The sequence below is a fragment of the Corylus avellana genome, chromosome ca3, assembly GCF_901000735.1.
Source record: "Corylus avellana chromosome ca3, CavTom2PMs-1.0".
Taxonomy (NCBI): Eukaryota; Viridiplantae; Streptophyta; class Magnoliopsida; order Fagales; family Betulaceae; genus Corylus; species Corylus avellana.
Genome location: NC_081543.1, coordinates 17,941,754 through 17,947,513, shown reverse-complemented (window position 1 = coordinate 17,947,513; position 5,760 = coordinate 17,941,754). Strand labels below are relative to the sequence as shown.

Below are 5,760 nucleotides of genomic sequence, written 5' to 3'. Positions count from 1 at the left end.
AAAGCAAAAGATTTAGATTTTGGTAAAAATAAAAACAGAACATATTTAAAACTAAAAATTTTAAAATAACAAAACTAAAGGGAAATAATTCTAAATAGAATTTAACGCAATCCCCGGCAATGGCGGCAAAAACTTGTTGTGACAAATACTACCTAAATTAATAGATAATATTTGCTATGTTTTAACTCGCAAGTGCACAAGGTCAAAGCAGTAGTATTGGGTGCAAGTACGAGATCATTCCCACGAGGATTGGTAACTTTTGATTAAAATTAATTCCGCAATTAAAACAAGAGAAAAGATTGATTATTGATTCAATAAGAATAAAAAGTAGGGCTTTGATATCCACCATTAATCATATCGAGATTACTTAATGTTTGCCAACCTAAGGGCATGGGTGTATACTCCTTAAGCTATTGATCTCCCTAAGCAACGAATTAGGCATGGGTGTATATTCTAATTATTTTCTTTCTCAAAGGATTTAGCATGGGTGTATACTAAGTTGTTCTTTAAGAAAGCATAAATTCAATGGAAATTGACAAACACATGAGGCCTAGGGCATGGGTGTCTACTCCCGGTTCCCCATATTGATTACCCTAAGAATCCGCAAAGATATCTTTTGTTACTCTAGTAAGCCTAGAACTCGATCATCCAAATTGACTTAAATAATTAAGGGGAAACTTCACTAAGCCCCCCTGAACTTCTAGCCGATTTTACAGACCCCTCCCTGAACTTCCAAATCTCTCATTTTAGACCCCTAAACTTCCATTTTCTCTCACTTTAGACCCCTCTGTTAGTTTTCAACGTTAAATGCCCATTATACCCTTACTCAGCCCACTTGAAATTCCGAAAATGCCCAAAACTACAGCACCCACACCAGCCTAAAACCACACCGTTTTGGGCATTAAATTTTTTTTTTTTTGGCAAAAAAAAAAAAAAAAAAGAGAGCAGTGTTGGGAGGGACCGGGTGGTCGGGAGCCACCAATGTGATTCTGGGGTGGCCTGGGCCACCCTCAAGGCAGAAAACAAAAAAAAAACAAAAAAAAATTGGGATCGAGGCATTTGGGTGGTCACCAAGGGGTCGGGTGGTTTTAACTCATTACCACTGCATGGTGGCCTAAACCACCTCAGCCTTGGGGTGGTCCACCAGATGGGGTGGCCGAAACCAACTCAGCTCTGGGGTGGTCGCCACCCCAGGCGCGTTAGGGGATCGGGTTGGGTGGCCGACCACCCCCAGCGGGTCGGGGGTGCCTTGGCCACCCCCAAAACGTGCACCGATCCCCCCATTTTTTTTTTTTTTTTTTTTAGCCAGGTGGGCTGGACTACCCTCTGGCCATGGGGTGGTCTCGACCACCCCCAGACGGGCCAGTGGGTGGCTATTCCACCCGGACATTTCTCCAATAATTTAACTTTTTTTTTTTTTTTAATATTTTGCTTTAAAGATAATTTTGAAGTCCAAAACGGTGTAGTTTTAACGAGGGGTATAATGGATATAAAAAAGTCAAACCGTTAAATTTAACATTGAAAATTGGCAGAGGGGTCCAAAGTGAGAGCAAATGCAAGTTCAGGGGTTCAAAATGAGAGATTTGGAAGTTCAAGGGGGTCTGCAAAATCGGTTGAAAGTTCAGGGGGGCTTAGTGAAGTTTTCCCAATAATTAATCCATACCACATGCATATGCTGGCAACACACATTCATGTGAGGAATTCAATAAAGTAGGAAATAATCAAGTAAGCATCACAATATGATTATCACAAAGGTGCCAATATTGAAATATTAAAAAGACATGATTAGGGCTTCAATCTAGTCCTAGTAAAGTATTTAGTTACACATAAGTTTGATGCTAATCATCTTCATAATAAAATAATTCGGAAAAGAATAAACCCAAAAAAATGCTTCTTGAAGAGCCGCAAATTCTTCTCCTAGAGATTGTGTGTCTTTTTCTATGTTTACATGCCTATTTATACAGGTTAGGGGAAACCTAGAAGCACCTAGAAGCCCTAGAAATCGTAAAATAAACCCTGAGGCTCTTTCCAAAATAAAGCCAGCTGCCACACTATTCTCTGGAGCACAGGTGCGCTCGATCGCAGGGATGGTGCGCTTGATTGCACACCTATTATTGATCCTATGTTGGGCGCTTGAGCGCTAGTGCGCCTGAGCCTAGGTCTCCTGTGCTCGGTTGCAGTTCCAGCCATGTCCCACTTTTTACCTTTTATGCTCCAATGTCCGAAATTGTTTCTTTTTCCTAAAAAAACCTATAAAAAGACATAAAACACAAAAGGGAAGTAAAATTGCACAAACTATCAAAATGAAAGGATTAAAAAATATAAATTAAGTGGCTAAAAATATGAATATTTTAGCACTTAACAAACGCCTGACAAAAGTTGCGCATAATACCCGGACATTCGCCCAATAGTACCGAACATTCAATAGTTTGTAGAATTGTCACAGCAGCGTCCATAACTTTTCCTACTCTATAAATACCCTTCCCCAGACCCTTAAGCTTCATTCCGCCCCTATTGCCCTCTAGAAACTCTGCTTGAGTGATTTTGTGAGTTGTGAGAGTTCTTGAAGGAGAATGAGAGATTTCTTGGAAGTTTTGCTTCAATGAGGTAATTTTCTAAGCATAGCTTGCTCCTTACTTAGTTGTTATGATGTTTAAGCGCTTTTTATTTCGTTTTGTAATCATGTATTTGATTTGATGACTAGTCTTTCACCGTACTCTTGGAGATTTCATTACCTATGTTATGATGATTTAGTTTCGCTCTGATTATTCAATAATTGTAGGTTTTAATTTATTTCTATCCTTATTTATAAATGAAATGTCTTCCGCTACAAACTCTCGAGCGAGGATGAGATCCCTAAGTCTTATTCCTTGCAAAATGAGAATTTGGATCCTCTCCAATTCAAATATCCAGTTAGTGTGAAAGGGTATTTTTATCTCTTCAAAAATTAAAAAGACAAAAATACCCTTCAAATATAACTAATTGGATATTCTCTAGTTCATTTGAACCGGAGAGAATCCTACTCCGCAGAATGAAACTAGAAGGCAAACCATGAAATTAATTTCATTGGGGCGCTACATGAAAGGTGAATGATCTCGGAGGCAAGGTTACGGTGGAGGATGCGTCTCGTGGGGCCATAGAACAGGATGATGATGATGCGATGCTGATTTCATATTTTTCCAACTCTATCCCACGATTCCTTAATTTTATAGCGCAAGCAATATTCATTACATACCACAGAATCCTTCTCCAAATGGTCAATCGATGTATCTTCCCTCAAACAGCAGCTAAATTCAATTCTTCTAATTTAAAAATTTTGTCAAGTCAAATATCTCTCTAAAAAGTCTTCCCAAATTAGATCAAATATCTTTTCTTTATTGAAGTGCACATTAAAAAAAAAAAAAAAACTCTCCACGTGAGAATTTAATTTCATTGAATAGAAAAGTGATATACTTTCAATTCTCGAATCGAAAGTCATCCCAGAATCTCCGAAAGCACCACAAATTGATTTCCAATTGTCTTCAACAAGCAATTAATTTAATTGGAAGTAATTCAATGGAAGACTTTAGAAAATCCTTCTTTTCACTTTGTTTCCATTCAACACTAACTTTTCACTTATAACTTTATCAATTGATGCATCGTTCACCCTGCAACTTTTTCAATTCGTGACCAAAGTTTTACACCCTACGTCATAGCATCTTCTCTCTTTTTCTCCTTTAAATCCATGCTTTCCTTCTTAATTTCTTCTAATTCTTTTCTTTTCTCAATTTCAACCTCTGGTTTATTAACAACCGAAGCTGATTGCCCCTCCATTTCAGAAGCTTTGGGGTTTTTAAGTTGCTCTTCTCATTAAATCATTTGATTATCTCATGTGAATAAATATATATTACCCTTTCTTTTTCATGGATTTTTTTTGAAACACATTTTGAGGATTATCCCCTGTCCGCATTCCTTGCATTAGGAATTTGGATTGGGTTAAAAGGTCTCGTGACAGTTATGCCCCTATCCTTGTTCTCTAGTTTGGTGTTTAAACCGCTTTATGTGGTCCTTGTTAATAGGATTAGGTTAACTTTTGCTGTTTAGTTGTATTATATGCACTATAATTTTTGTTTTGAGTCTGTTATTGGGAATCCACCCATTCTCAGTATTTTGATCCTTGAAACCCTTCTCCCAATTTGCTTACAAAAAAAAAAATCGCATACTTTTAAAACTTTGAAAATCATAATAGGATCTATCTTCACATAGTTGAGATGAAATTTTATTCAATCAACAATTATGAAAACAGAACCGATGCATGCCTTTCATTTAGGCTACAAATCCAAATCCTAAAATTACAATTATCCTAAAACAAATTAAATAAGAACTCCTAATCCTTAAGGGATAATAATTCTTAATTATTACAAATAAAGACATCTAATTTCTAATGAATTAAAACCCAAACATCATAAACCAATTAAAACATGTGAAATAAATCCTAAAGATGATTCTGCCATCACCATCACCATCACCATCACTCCTCCTTGCGGATATCTTGAGCAACTGCTGCTGTCAATTTTGATCACTGGTGCACTACAAAACTCCACTAATAAGATGTAGTCAGCAATGACTGCATTAAGGTCATGGCTTCCTGCCGCTTCCAAAAGCTAGGCTAACAATAAAGAATGCTCAAAAATCAAAGTGCATTCATTCCTGTAATCATTTATAAAAATTTGCCCGTAGACTTTCCATCTCCATATCAAATTTAATCTTTGCATAACATGGAATCTTTTGAACTGGCCTTAATCTATCTATCCAGTGACTATTATAAGAATACAACAGATCCCTGTGATTTAAATGAAATATTAAGCCCAACTAAAACAATGCCGGCACTACAAGAAGTAGAACCTCCCTAACCTTCACAGTAAACAGAGCCAGTGCCACAGTTGCAGCCGCAGCCGCGTACCTAATCCATGACTCCTCTCACGTTGAATTCCAAAGTGTTGTCTCTTTGATCAACGAACTAATAAAGAAAAAGTACCCAAAAGAGATTATGACATCCATTTCGGAGTAACATTTCACATTATATCTCTTGATGCACAAGGCAATGGCCAGAAGCCTTTAAATGAGGGACCAAGATCCTCTCCATTTCAAGTGAAATGGATACTAGTCAAGATTTAAAATTAATGCATCTAAACGGAGTAGATGATTCTACATTTTTTTTAAAAAAAATACGTGCCAACATTGACTTCATGTATACCATTAGATGCACTAATTTTAAATCCTGACCATGGAATTGATATACACCCCAACCTTCACAAGTCACTGCTCTGAAGCAACAACATTTCAATAGTCCCCAAAAGTACAGGAATGCAGGAGCCTCGTACCAGATCCATCTTATAACGTTTGTATTCCAAAGTGCTGCCTCTGATCAAAGAACCAATAATGACAACGTAAGCATAAGATACATGACATTCATTTCAGTGTAACATTTCATATTATATCTCCCTGACACACAATGCAAAGGTCACAAGTCTTAAAATGAGGGGGTGTATTTAGCAATATAAAGCAAAGCATTGAACAAGGAGAAACAAGCTACAGTTGCTAGTAAAGCTGCATTATGTGATCTAACTCTGTGGGCGAACAAGAGCAAACCATGGCAAAAGTGATTCTGGGCTCATACAACTTGAGTTATTTACTGACTCGTCTCAAAGAAAGAACCAGCATGCTTGTAATCAGTTGCATAACATATATTACTGTTTGCTTACTTAGATATCCACCTTG

The 5,760-nt window shown here is 37.2% G+C and overlaps 1 protein-coding gene across 6 annotated transcripts in view; it reads right to left on the bottom strand.

Moving 5' to 3' along the window:
- Positions 1-4,232: 4,232 nt before the first annotated feature.
- LOC132173962 (cationic amino acid transporter 8, vacuolar-like) overlaps positions 4,233-5,760 on the bottom strand; it is a 16,358-nt gene continuing 14,830 nt past the window's right edge. For 2 of the 6 annotated variants that reach the window (XM_059585664.1, XM_059585665.1), the window contains exons 2-3: positions 5,364-5,403; positions 4,233-4,999 (exon numbers count right to left, since the gene is read on the bottom strand). The gene's annotated coding sequence lies outside the window, so the exon portion shown is untranslated. Of the gene's footprint in view, positions 5,404-5,760 lie in introns of all 6 variants that reach the window. The other 4 variants (XM_059585660.1, XM_059585661.1, XR_009439365.1 and 1 more) reach the window with 3 other exon arrangements.